At 36.0% G+C, this 14068-nt stretch overlaps 1 protein-coding gene across 1 annotated transcript in view; it reads left to right on the top strand.

Moving 5' to 3' along the window:
- The first annotated feature begins 260 nt into the window (after positions 1–260).
- LOC134844719 (stress-70 protein, mitochondrial-like) overlaps positions 261–14068 on the top strand; it is a 531301-nt gene continuing 517493 nt past the window's right edge. The window contains 1 exon segment of the mRNA XM_063861533.1: positions 261–273. The gene's annotated coding sequence lies outside the window, so the exon portion shown is untranslated.

Raw genomic sequence — 14068 nt, forward strand, 5'->3', positions numbered from 1 at the left:
GAAAATTGTATGATAAGCATTTTTTCCATAGTCGCCTTATATGAATTTGTATGATAAGCATTTTTCTTTTATGGACGTCAACCCGGTTACTTGGGAGTATGTCCAGGTTTGGCAGATTTGGTTGAGCCAATCGAAACATATCGATTTTGGTCAATAAAGTCGAAACATAACCGATACTTGAACACATACTCAATTTTTGTCCATATGGTCAACGCATATCAAATTTGGTTCAGAAAATTGAAAAAAAAAAAGAAACTTGGAAACTTATTAAATTGTTGTCGAGATGTTGGAAGTAGAATGATTTTGGTGAGAAAATCGAAACATAACCGATACTCGAGAAAATGATCATTTCTGTCGAGATGGTCGACGCAGTTCAATTCTGGTCGAGAAAGTTGAGATGTATAGATACTTGGGAACAAAACCAATTTTTGTCGATATGTTTGACGCATGTCAAATTTGGTCGAGTAAGTCGGAACATAGCAATACTTGAAAAAATACCCATTTTTATCGATATGGTTGACGCATATCAAATTTGGTCAAGAAAAGAGAAACGCAACCGGTACTTGGGAACAAAATCAATTTTTGTCGAGATGTTTGAAGCATATCAAATTTGGTTTAGAAAGCATAGAATAACCGGTAGTTTAAAACATAATCTTTTTTGTTGAGAAAGTTGAAACATACCGATTTTTGATAAGATACCCATTTTTTCAAAGTGATCCAGGTATATCAATTTCGGCCGAAAAAGTTGAAAAGTAACTCGATTACCTCGACGCCGGATAGAGAAAAACCCACCCGATCCAAATGTTTTTGTCACTAGCGGAATAATAAGTTATGTCTATGTTACTGAACTCACATTTGTAACTTCAAGGCAATCTTAAGGACTACGTTAATCCGAAATGGTCACCATATAAAAATAAAATATCTGTGAGATTTCATTGAAAACCTTAACGACTTTGACAAACTTCGGAGAAAAATTCTAATTTTGTTTCTTGAGGTTGCATACTAAACCCAACATAAGATGAGCGCCCAATCATTTCTTGGTGTGAGATTTTTTATTTAAGTTTATGACCATTTCATACAGTGGAGTTATTAGTGAAAAGTGAAATAAACTTATAAAACCGGGTTGCGTTTCAAACTTTAATCACCAACAAGGTAAAATTAATCAGGTGACGAAATCAAAAAAATTTTAAATAAAATTTCAAACACCATGTTTGTGTATTTTAACTGGTAGAAATTAGGGCTGTAAAAAATGTTGTTATAACTCCAATAGAAGTTTAATATACTAAATTAACTCAAGGGGCTGTGAATCGCCCAGAAAAACAACACGATTCCACTTGGAGGTTTCAAATGGTGTACGAAATAGACAAATGGAAAGTCTCATGGAACTTGGTAGGATCAATAGTATCCGGCGATATCCGGTTACATCGGAACAACGTCCTGCATCTAGTCGCTGCGCTTGCTTCTGTTGTCTTTTCTTCAATATCTATGGAGCACATTTGAAAGATTTTACTTAATTTAGTCGCCACGTTGCAACTGAAACAAACATCATTCTAAGATATTTCTGATTTTTTGTCAGTGAAAAACAAACCTAAGAAAATGGTCACATGCTTACAATAAAAAAAAATTTTGTGTGCTTTCAGAACCTTCTCAAGCCAAACCCACGAAACACTATTTTAAAGTTTCCCTGCTAAGCTCTCGAATATTTAGTGGCCTCGCGTGATTTGTCTTATTTCCAGTTTTTTTATTCATGAGCGCATTGTTTACTGATTCGGGCGCACTTTATCCCCGATTGGCCAGCCAACATTCTAGACCATAAAATCATGAAATTAAAAAAAAAACAAGTTATATGACTTTCGACTTTTAAACTCAGAGCATCAATAGCATCCAGGCTTAAAAGTGCTGTCTACTAAACAGTTGCAACTAATTTAAGAAGTAAACTCAAAGCATCAATAGCATCCAGGCTTAAAAGTGCTGTCTACTAAACAGTTGCAACTATTTTAAGAAGTAAACTCAGAGCATCAATAGCATCCAGGCTTAAAGGTTTTGTCTACTAAACAGTTGCAACTAATTGAAGAAGTAAGCTCTGAGCAACCATAACATCCAGTTTTAAAGGTACTCTCTACTAAACAGTTGCAATTGATTAAAAAAGTGAAATCAGAGCGTACATAGCATCCACGTTTACAGGTGTTGTCTATTAAACAATTTGAACTAATTGAAGAAGTAAACTCAGAGCATCAATAGAATCCAGGTTTAATGATGCTGTCAGTTGCAACTAAACAGTTGCAACTGACTGAAGAAGTAAAGTCAGAGCATCAAGAACATCCAGGTTTACAGGTGCTGTCTACTAAACAATTTGAACTGGTTGAATCAGTAAATTCAGCGCAACAATAGCACCCAGATTTACATGTGCTGTCTACAAAACAGTTGCAACTAATTTAATCAGTAAGCCCAGAGCATCAAAAGCATCCAGGTTTGAAGGTGCTGTCTACCAAACAGTTGCAATTTATTGAGGAAGTAATCTCAGAGCATCAATATTATACAGGTTTAAAGGTGCTGCCTACTAAAGAGTTGCAACTGATTGAAGAAGTAAACTCAGAGCAACCATAGCATCCAGATTTAAAGGTACTGTCAACTAAACAGTTGCAATTGATTAAAAAAGTAAAATCAGAGCGTACATAGCATCCACGTTTTCAGGTGTTGTCTATTAAACAATTTCAACTAATTGAAGCAGTAAAATCAGAGCATCAAAACCATCCAGGTTTACAGGTGTTGTCTAATAAACAATTTCAACTAATTGAAGTAGTAGACTCAAAGCATCAAGAGCATCCAGCCTTACAGGTGCTGTCTACTAAACATTTGCATTTAATTGAAGCAGTAAACTCAGAGCATCAATAGAATCCTGTCTACTAAATAGTTGCAACTGACTGAAGAAGTAAAGTCAGAGCATCAAGAACAGCATCCCGATTTACAGGTGTTGTCTAATAAACAATTTCAACTAATTGAAGCAGTAGACTCAGAGCATCAAGAGCATCCAGCCTTACAGGTGCTGTCTACTAAACAATTGCATTTAATTGAAGCAGTAAACTCAGAGCATCAAGAGCATCCATGTTTACAGGTGCTGTCTACAAAAATATTGGAAATGGTTGAATAAGTAAGTTCAGTGCATCAATAGCATCCAGATTTACATATACTGTCAACTAAACAGTTGCAATTAATTGAAGAGTTAAACTCAGAGCATTAATAGAATCCAGGTTTAATGATGCTGTCTACTAAACAGTTGCAAATGACTGAAGAAGTAAACTCAGAGCATCAATAGCATCCAGACTTACATGTGCTGTCCACTAAACAGTTGCAATTATTTGAAGAAGTAAACTCAGAGCATCAATAGAATCCAGGTTTATTGATGCTGTCTACTAAACAGTTGCAACTGACTGAATAAGTAAACTCAGAGCATCAAGAGCATCCGGGCTTACAGGTGCTGTCTACTAAACAGTTGCAATTAATTGAAGAATTAAACTCAGAGCATCAATAGAATCCAGGTTTAATGATGCTGTTTACTTAACAGTTGCAATTGACTGAAGAAGTAAACTCAGAGCTTCAAGAGCATCTAGCCTTACAGGTGCTGCCTACTAAACAATTGCATTTAATTGAAGCAGTAAACTCAGAGCATCAAGAGCATCCAGGTTTACAGGTGCTGTCTACTAAAATATTGGAAATGGCTGAATAAGTAAGTTCAGTCATCAATAGCATCCAGATTTACAGATGCTGTCTACTAAACAGTTGCAAATAATTGAAGAATTAAACTCATAGCATCCAGATTTAAAGGTACTGTCAACTAAACAGTTGCAATTGATTAAAAAAGTAAAATCAGAGCGACGTTTTCAGGTGTTGTCAATTAAACAATTTCAACTAATTGAAGTAGTAAACTCAGAGCATCAATAGCATCCAGGTTTACAGGTGTTGTCTAATAAACAATTTCAACTAATTGAAGTAGTAGACTCAAAGCATCAAGAGCATCCAGCCTTACAGGTGCTGTCTACTAAACATTTGCATTTAATTGAAGCAGTAAACTCAGAGCATCAAGTGCATCCAGGTTTACAGGTGCTGTCTACTAAAATATTGGAAATGGTTGAATAAGTAAGTTCAGTTCATCAATAGCATCCAGATTTACAGATGCTGTCTACTAAACAGTTGCAAATAATTGAAGAATTAAACTCAGAGCATCAATAGAATCCAGTTTTATTGATGCTGTCTACTAAACAGTTGCAACTGACTGAAGAAGTAAACTCAGAGCATCAAGAGCATCCAGGTTTACAGGTGCTGTCTACTAAACAGTTGCAATTACTTGAAGAAGTAAACTCAGAGCATCAATAGAATCCAGGTTTATTGATGATGTCTACTAAACAGTTACAACTGACTGAAGAAGTAAACTCAGAGCATCAAGAGCATCCAGGTTTACAGTGGCTGTCTACTAAACAGTTGCAATTAATTGAAGAAATATACTCAGAGCATCAATAGAATCCAGGTTTAATGATGCTGTCTACTAAACAGTTGCAACTAACTGAAAAAGTAAAGTCAGAGCATGAAGAACATCATCCAGGCTTACATGTGCTGTCTTCAAAACAGTTACAACTAATTTATTAAGTAAGCCCAGAGCATCAAAACATCCAGGTTTAAAGGTGTTGTCTACCAAACAGTTGCAATTTATTGAGGAAGTAAACTCAGAGCATCAATATTATACAGGTTTAATGGTGCTGTCTACTAAAGAGTTGCAACTGATTGAAGAAGTAAACTCAGAGCAACCATAGCATCCAGACTAGGGGCCCAGCAGAAAGCTGGAGAGACCTGTTTGATTATTTTAATATTGATTATTTTAAAATGGTTTTAAAATTTCAGGTTTCTCAAGTTTACGTGCTAAATATATTTAGCATAAAATCATATGCACAATGGATCAACAATGTGAATAATTATTCACTAGAATTAAGTGAAATGTGTGTTTCACAAACCAGCTAACATTAATGAAATAAAGTATTTTTCATTTTTCTAACGACTCTTCAATTTTCGAATTAATTAAATTTTGTCCAAGCATTGCAAATATGACTATAATATGTTGACTATAACTGACATCACAAAAACTTTCTGGAACAAACCGACCTGATTAAAGAGAACTAGCGTAACTCGTGCAACTTCTCGTTGGACTTCTTCGAACCATACAAAAAAACTCAACACAAAGCCAATAGCACCAAGCAAAAGCGAGGAAACGTAAGCATAGCGGATTCCGTTGTCTAAAAAATACACACAATAAGTATATTGAATCTTTGTTCCAATGCCAAAAAACTTTTAAGAAAACTTTTCCTAAGTGTACAGCTCTTCCCCGAGGCAAATTAAGGACCAGCCGTTTGGGCAGGGGAGTTTCATACAACCTGGTCTATCGATTAAACCCTTAATCCCAAATCTGGATGGGTAGTTTTTGAAGAAATCGAAAAAGTTTGAAAAAATGGGCAAAAAATGAAAAAAGTACCGAGTTGTGAAGCTTTTCTAAGACCGTAGGGGGTAGGGTAGGGTAAAAATTGCCCTACATTTTATGCAGGCAGGTAGGTGAAACGCTACTGAATCCATTGGTACCACTTTTATGAGAATCTGACGGGTAGTTTTTTGGGAAAGCGAATTTTTCAAAAAAGCGTCTCAAAAAAAAAAAAAAAAAAACCAGATTTCATCTGGAAAAAAAAAACGTTTTCATAAAACCTGTTTAATAAATCAAACAGGAATTTAAAGGTACTATCAACTAAACAGTTGCAATTGATTAAAAAAGTAAAATCACAGCGTACATAGCATCCACGTTTTCAAGTGTTGTCTATTGAACAATTTCAACTAATTGAAGTAGTAGACTCAAAGCATCAAGAGCATCCAGCCTTACAGGTGCTGTCTACTAAACATTTGCAATTAATTGAAGAAATATACTCAGAGCATCAATAGAATCCAGGTTTAATGATGCTGTCTACTAAACAGTTGCAACTAACTGAAAAAGTAAAGTCAGAGCATGAAGAACATCATCCAGGCTTACATGTGCTGTCTTCAAAACAGTTACAACTAATTTAATAAGTAAGCCCAGAGCATCAAAACATCCAGGTTTAAAGGTGTTGTCTACCAAACAGTTGCAATTTATTGAGGAAGTAAACTCAGAGCATCAATATTATACAGGTTTAATGGTGCTGTCTACTAAAGAGTTGCAACTGATTGAAGAAGTAAACTCAGAGCAACCATAGCATCCAGACTAGGGGCCCAGCAGAAAGCTGGAGAGACCTGTTTGATTATTTTAATATTGATTATTTTAAAATGGTTTTAAAATTTCAGGTTTCTCAAGTTTACGTGCTAAATATATTTAGCATAAAATCATATGCACAATGCTTCAACAATGTGAATAATTATTCACTAGAATTAAGTGAAATGTGTGTTTCACAAACCAGCTAACATTAATGAAATAAAGTTTTTTTCATTTTTCTAACGACTCTTCAATTTTCGAATTAATTAAATTTTGTCCAAGCATTGCAAATATGACTATAATATGTTGACTATAACTGACATCACAAAAACGTTCTGGAACAAACCGACCTGATTAAAGAGAACTAGCGTAACTCGTGCAACTTCTCGTTGGACTTCTTCGAACCATACAAAAAAACTCAACACAAAGCCAATAGCACCAAGCAAAAGCGAGAAAACGTAAGCATAGCGGATTCCGTTGTCTAAAAAATACACACAATAAGTATATTGAATCTTTGTTCCAATGCCAAAAAACTTTTAAGAAAACTTTTCCTAAGTGTACAGCTCTTCCCCGAGGCAAATTAAGGACCAGCCGTTTGGGCAGGGGAGTTTCATACAACCTGGTCTATCGATTAAACCCTTAATCCCAAATCTGGATGGGTAGTTTTTGAAGAAATCGAGAAAGTTTGAAAAAATGGGCAAAAAGTGAAAAAAGTACCGAGTTGTGAAGCTTTTCTAAGACCGTAGGGGGTGGGGTAGGGTAAAAAATGCCCTAAATTTTATGCAGGCAGGTAGGTGAAACGCTACTGAATCCATTGGTACCACTTTTATGAGAATCTGACGGGTAGTTTTTTGGGAAAGCGAATTTTTCAAAAAAGCGTCTCAAAAAAAAAAAAAAAAAAAAAACCAGATTTCATCTGGAAAAAAAAAACGTTTTCATAAAACCTGTTTAATAAATCAAACAGGAATTTAAAGGTACTATCAACTAAACAGTTGCAATTGATTAAAAAAGTAAAATCACAGCGTACATAGCATCCACGTTTTCAAGTGTTGTCTATTGAACAATTTCAACTAATTGAAGTAGTAGACTCAAAGCATCAAGAGCATCCAGCCTTACAGGTGCTGTCTACTAAACATTTGCATTTAATTGAAGCAGTAAACTCAGAGCATCAAGAGCATCCAGCCTTACAGGTGCTGTCTACTAAACAATTGCATTTAATTGAAGCAGTAAACTCAGAGCATCAATAGAATCCAGGTTTAATGATGCTGTCTACTTAACAGTTGCAACTGACTGAAGAAGTAAACTCAGAGCATCAAGAGCAACCAGGTTTACAGGTGCTGTCTACTAAACAGTTGCAATTACTTGAAGAAGTAAACTCAGAGCATCAATAGAATCCAGGTTTATTGATGATGCTTACTAAAAAGTTGCAACTGACTGAAGAAGTAAACTCAGAGCATCAAGAGCATCCAGGTTTACAGGTGCTGTCTACTAAACAGTTGCAATTAATTGAAGAATTAAACTCAGAGCATCAATAGAATCCGGGTTTAATGATGATGTCTACTAAACAGTTGCAACTAACTGAAAATGTAAAGTCAGAGCATCAAGAACATCATCCAGGTTTACATGTGCTGTCTTCAAAACAGTTACAACTAATTTAATAAGTAAGCCCAGAGCATCAAAAGCATCCAGGTTTAAAGGTGCTGTCTACCAAACAGTTGCAATTTATTGAGGAAGTAAACTCAGAGCATCAATATTATACAGGTTTAATGGTGCTGTCTACTAAAGAGTTGCAACTGATTGAAGAAGTAAACTGAGAGCAACAATTGCATCCGGATTTAAAGGTACTGTCAACTAAACAGTTGCAATTGATTAAAAAAGTAAATTAGAGCGTACATAGCATCCACGTTTTCAAGTGTTGTCTATTGAACAATTTCAACTAATTGAAGCAGTAAACTCAGAGCATCAATAGCATCCAGGTTTAGAGGTGTTGTCTAATAAACAATTTCAACTAATTGAAGCAGTAGACTCAGAGCATCAAGAGCATCCAGCCTTACAGGTGCTGTCTACTAAACAGTTGCAAAGAATTGAAGAATTAAACTCAGAGCATCAATAGAATCCAGGTTTAATGATGCTGTCTACTTAACAGTTGCAACTGACTGAAGAAGTAAACTCAGAGCATCAAGAGCATCCAGGTTTACAGGTGCTGTCTACTAAACAGTTGCAATTACTTGAAGAAGTAAACTCAGAGCATCAATAGAATCCAGGTTTCTTGATGATGCTTACTAAAAAGTTGCAACTGACTGAAGAAGTAAACTCAGAGCATCAAGAGCATCCAGGTTTACAGGTGCTGTCTACTAAACAGTTGCAATTAATTGAAGAATTAAACTCAGAGCATCAATAGAATCCGGGTTTAATGATGATGTCTACTAAACAGTTGCAACTAACTGAAAATGTAAAGTCAGAGCATCAAGAACATCATCCAGGTTTACATGTGCTGTCTTCAAAACAGTTACAACTAATTTAATAAGTAAGCCCAGAGCATCAAAAGCATCCAGGTTTAAAGGTGCTGTCTACCAAACAGTTGCAATTTATTGAGGAAGTAAACTCAGAGCATCAATATTATACAGGTTTAATGGTGCTGTCTACTAAAGAGTTGCAACTGATTGAAGAAGTAAACTGAGAGCAACAATTGCATCCGGATTTAAAGGTACTGTCAACTAAACAGTTGCAATTGATTAAAAAAGTAAAATCAGAGCGTACATAGCATCCACGTTTTCAAGTGTTGTCTATTGAACAATTTCAACTAATTGAAGCAGTAAACTCAGAGCATCAATAGCATCCAGGTTTAGAGGTGTTGTCTAATAAACAATTTCAACTAATTGAAGCAGTAGACTCAGAGCATCAAGAGCATCCAGCCTTACAGGTGCTGTCTACTAAACATTTGCATTTAATTGAAGCAGCAAACTCAGAGCATCAAGAGCATCCAGGTTTACAGGTGCTGTCTACTAAAATATTGGAAATGGTTGAATAAATAAATCCAGTGCATCAATAGCATCCAGATTTACAGGTGCTGTCTACTAAACAGCTGCAATTGTTTGAAGAAGTAAACTCAGAGCATCAATAGAATCCAGGTTCATTGATGCTGTCTACTAAACAGTTGCAACTGACTGAAGAAGTAACGTCAGAGCATCCAGAACAGAATCCCGGTTTACAGGTGTTGTCTAATAAACAATTTCAACTAATTGAAGCAGTAGACTCAGAACATCAAGAGCATCCAGCCTTACAGGTGCTGTCTACTAAACAATTGCATTTAATTGAAGCAGTAAACTCAGAGCATCAAGAGCATCCATGTTTACAGGTGCTGTCTACTAAACAGTTGCAATTAGTTGAAGAATTAAACTCAGAGCATCAATAGAATCCAGGTTTAATGATGCTGTCTACTAAACAGTTGCAACTGACTGAAGCAGTAAACTCAGAGCATCAAGAATATCCAGGTTTACAGGTGCTGTCTACTAAAATATTGGAAATGGTTGAATAAGTAAATTCAGTGCATCAAAAGCATCCAGATTTACAGGTGCTGTCTACTAAACAGTTGCAATCGATTGAAGAATTAAACTCAGAGCATCAATAGAATCAAGGTTTAATGATGCTGTCTACTAAACAGTTGCAACTGACTGAAGAAGTAAACTCAGAGCATCAAGAGCATCCAGTTTTACAGGTCCTGTCTACTAAACGGTTGCAATTATTTGAAGAAGTAAACTCAGAGCATCAATAGAATCCAGGTTTTTTGTTGCTGTCTACTAAACAGTTGCAACTGACTGAAGAAGTAAAGTCAGAGCATCAAGAACATCATCCAGGTTTACATGTGCTGTCTACAAAACAGTTGAAACTAATTATATAAGTAAGCCCAGAGCATCAAAAGCATCCAGGTTTAAAGGTGCTGTCTACCAAACAGTTGCAATTTATCGAGGAAGTAAACTCAGAGCATCAAGAGCATCCAGGCTTACAGGTGCTGTCTACTAAACGGTTGCAATTGTTTGAAGAAGTAAACTCAGAGCATCAAAAGAATCCAGGTTTATTGATGCTGGCTACTAAACAGTTGCAACTGACTGAAGAAGTAAACTCAGAGCATCAAGAGCATCCAGTTTTACAGGTGCTGTCTACTAAACGGCTGCAATTATTTGAAGAAGTAAACTCAGAGCATCAATAGAATCCAGGTTTATTGTTGCTGTCTACTAAACAGTTGCAACTGACTGAAGAAGTAAAGTCAGAGCATCAAGAAAATCATCCAGGTTTACATGTGCTGTCTACAAAACAGTTGAAACTAATTATATAAGTAAGCCCAGAGCATCAAAAGCATCCAGGTTTAAAGGTGCTGTCTACCAAACAGTTGCAATTTATTGAGGAAGTAAACTCAGAGCATCAATTTTATACAGGTTTAATGGTGCTGTCTACTAAACAGTTGGAACTGATTGAAGAAGTAAACTCAGAGCAACCATAGCCTCCAGATTTAAAGGTACTGTCTACTAAACAGTTGCAACTGAATAAAAAAGTAAAAATCAGAGCGTACATAGCATCCACGTTTTCAGGTGTTGTCTTTTAAACAATTTCAACTAATTGAAGCAGTAGACTCAGAGCATCAAGAGCATCCAGCTTTTCAGGTGCTGTCTACTAAACATTTGCATTTAATTGAAGCAGTAAATTCAGAGCATCAAGAGCATCCAGGCTTACAGGTGTTGTCTAATAAACATTTTCAACTAATCGAAGCAGTAGATTCAGAGCATCAAGAGCATCCAGATTTACAGGTTCTGTCTACTAAACAGTTGCAAATAATTGAAGAAGTAAACTCAGAGCATGCATAGCATCCAGTTTAAAACGTACTGTCTACTAAATTTACAATTGATTTTTAAAGGGAAAAAATTAGAGGGTACATAGCTTCCAAGTTTACAGGTGCTGTCTATTAAACAGTTGCAACTTACTGAAGCAGTAGACTCAGAGCATCAAGAGCATCCAGGTTTACAGGTGCTGTCCACTAAAATATTTGAACTGGTTGAATAAGTAACTCAGCGCATCAAAAGAATCCAGGTTTAATGATGCTGTCTACTTAACAGTTGCAATTGACTGAAGAAGTAAACTCAGAGCATCAAGAGCATTCAGGTTTACAGGTTCTGTCTACTAAACCGTTGCAATTAATTGAAGAAGTAAACTCAGAGCATGCATAGCATCCAGTTTAAAACGTACTGTCTACTAAATTTACAATTGATTTAAAAAAAAATTAGAGGGTAAATAGCTTCCAAGTTTACAGGTGCTGTCTATTACAAAGTTGCAACTAAATGAAGCAGTAGACTCAGAGCATCAAGAGCATCCAGGTTTACAGGTGCTGTCTACTAAACAGTTGCAATTGACTGAAGAAGTAAACTCAGAGCATCAAGAGCATCCAGGTTTACAGGTTCTGACTACTAAACAGTTGCATTTAATTGAAAAATTAAACTCGGAGCATCCATAGCATCCAGTTGAAAACGTACTGTCTACTAAATTTACAATTGATTTAAAAAAAATTTGAGGGCACATAGCTTCCAGGTTTACAGAAGCTGTCTATTAAACAGTTGCAACTAATTGAAGCTGTAGACTCAGAGCATCAAGAGCATCCAGGTTTACAGGTGCTGTCTACTAAAATATTGGAACTGGTTGAATAAGTAATCAGCGCATCAATGGCATCCAGATTTACAGGCGCTGTCTACTCAACAGTTGCAATTATTTGAAGAAATAGAACTCAGAGCATCAAAATAATCCAGGTTTATTGATGATGTCTACTAAACAGTTACAACTGACTGAAGAAGTAAGCTCAGAGCATCAAGAGCATCCAGGTTTACAGGTTCTGTCTACTAAACAGTTGCAATTAATTGAAGAAGTAAACTCAGAGCATGCATAGCATCCAGTTTAAAACGTACTGTCTACCAAATTTACAATTGATTTAATAAAAAATTAGAGGGTACATAGCTTCCAAGTTTACAGGTGCTGTCTATTAAACAGTTGCAACTAAATGAAGCAGTAGACTCAGAGCATCAAGAGCATCCAGGTTTACAGGTGCTGTCCACTAAAATATTTGAACTGGTTGAATAAGTAAACTCAGCGCATCAATAGCATCCAGATTTACAGGTGCTGTCTACTGAATAGTTGCAATTAATTGAAGAAGTAAACTCAGAGCATCAAAAGAATCCAGGTTTAATGATGCTGTCTACTAAACAGTTGCAATTGACTGAAGAAGTAAACTCAGAGCATCAAGAGCATCCAGGTTTACAGGTTCTGACTACTAAACAGTTGCATTTAATTGAAAAATTAAACTCAGAGCATCCATAGCATCCAGTTTAAAACGTACTGTCTACTAAATTTACAATTGATTTAAAAAAAAAATTGAGGGTACATAGCTTCCAGGTTTACAGAAGCTGTCTATTAAACAGTTGCAACTAATTGAAGCAATAGACTCAGAGCATCAAGAGCATCCAGGTTTACAGGTGCTGTCTACTAAAATATTGGAACTGGTTGAATAAGTAATCAGCGCATCAATGGCATCCAGATTTACAGGCGCTGTCTACTCAAAGGTTGCAATTATTTGAAGAAAAAAAAAAACTCAGAGCATCAAAATAATCCAGAATTAATGATGCTGTCTTCTAAACAGTTGCAATTGACTAAAGAAGTAAACTCAGAGCATCAAGAGCATCCAGGTTTACAGGTTCTGTCTACTAAACAGTTGCAATTAATTGAAGAAGTAAACTCAGAGCATCCATAGCATCCAGTTTAAAACGTACTGTCTACTAAATTTCCAATTGATTTACAAAAAAAATCAGAGGGTACATAGCTTTCAGGTTTACAGGTGCTGTCTATTAAACAGTTGCAACTAATTGAAGCAGTAGACTCAGAGCATCAAGAGCATCCAGGTTTACAGGTGCTGTCTACTAAAATATCGGAACTGGTTGAATAAGGAAACTCAGCGCACCAATAGCATCCAGATTTACAGGTGCTGTCTACTAAACAGTTGCAATTAATTGAAGAAGTAAACTCAGAGCATCAAAAGAATCCAGGTTTAATGATGCTGTCAACTAAACAGTTGCAATTGACTGAAGAAGTATACTCAGAGCATCAAGAGCATCCAAGTTTACAGGTTCTGACTACTAAACAATTGCAATTATTTGAAAAAGTAAACTCAGAGCATCCATAGCATCCAGTTTAAAACGTACTGTCTACTAAATTTACAATTGATTTTAAAAAAAATCTGAGTGTACAAAGCTTCCAGGTTTACAGGTGCTGTCTATTAAACAGTTGCAACTAATTGAAGCAGAAGACTCAGAGCATCAATAGCATCCAGGTTTAAAGGTAATGTCTTTATAGTTGCTGAACTGGTTGAATAAGTACATTCAGCGCATCAATAGCGTCCAGGTTTAATGGTGCAGTCTATTAAACACTTGCAACTGATTGAAGAAGTAAGATCAGACCGTACATAGCATCCAGGTTTACAGGTGCTGTCTAATAAACAGTTGCAACTAGTTGAAGCAGAAGACTCAGAGCATCAATAGCATCCAGGTTTAAAGGTAATGTCTTTATAGTTGCTGTCTACTAAATAATTGGAACTGGTTGAATAAGTACATTCAGCGCATCAATAGCGTCCAGGTTTAATGTTGCAGTCTACAAAACAGTTGCAACTGATTGAAGAAGTAAGATCAGACCGTACATAGCATCCAGGTTTACAGGTGCTGTCTATTAAACAGTTGCAACTAGTTGAAGCAGGAGACTCAGAGCATCAATAGC

Source organism: Symsagittifera roscoffensis, chromosome 4, assembly GCF_963678635.1.
Source record: "Symsagittifera roscoffensis chromosome 4, txSymRosc1.1, whole genome shotgun sequence".
Classification (NCBI taxonomy): Eukaryota; Metazoa; Xenacoelomorpha; order Acoela; family Convolutidae; genus Symsagittifera; species Symsagittifera roscoffensis.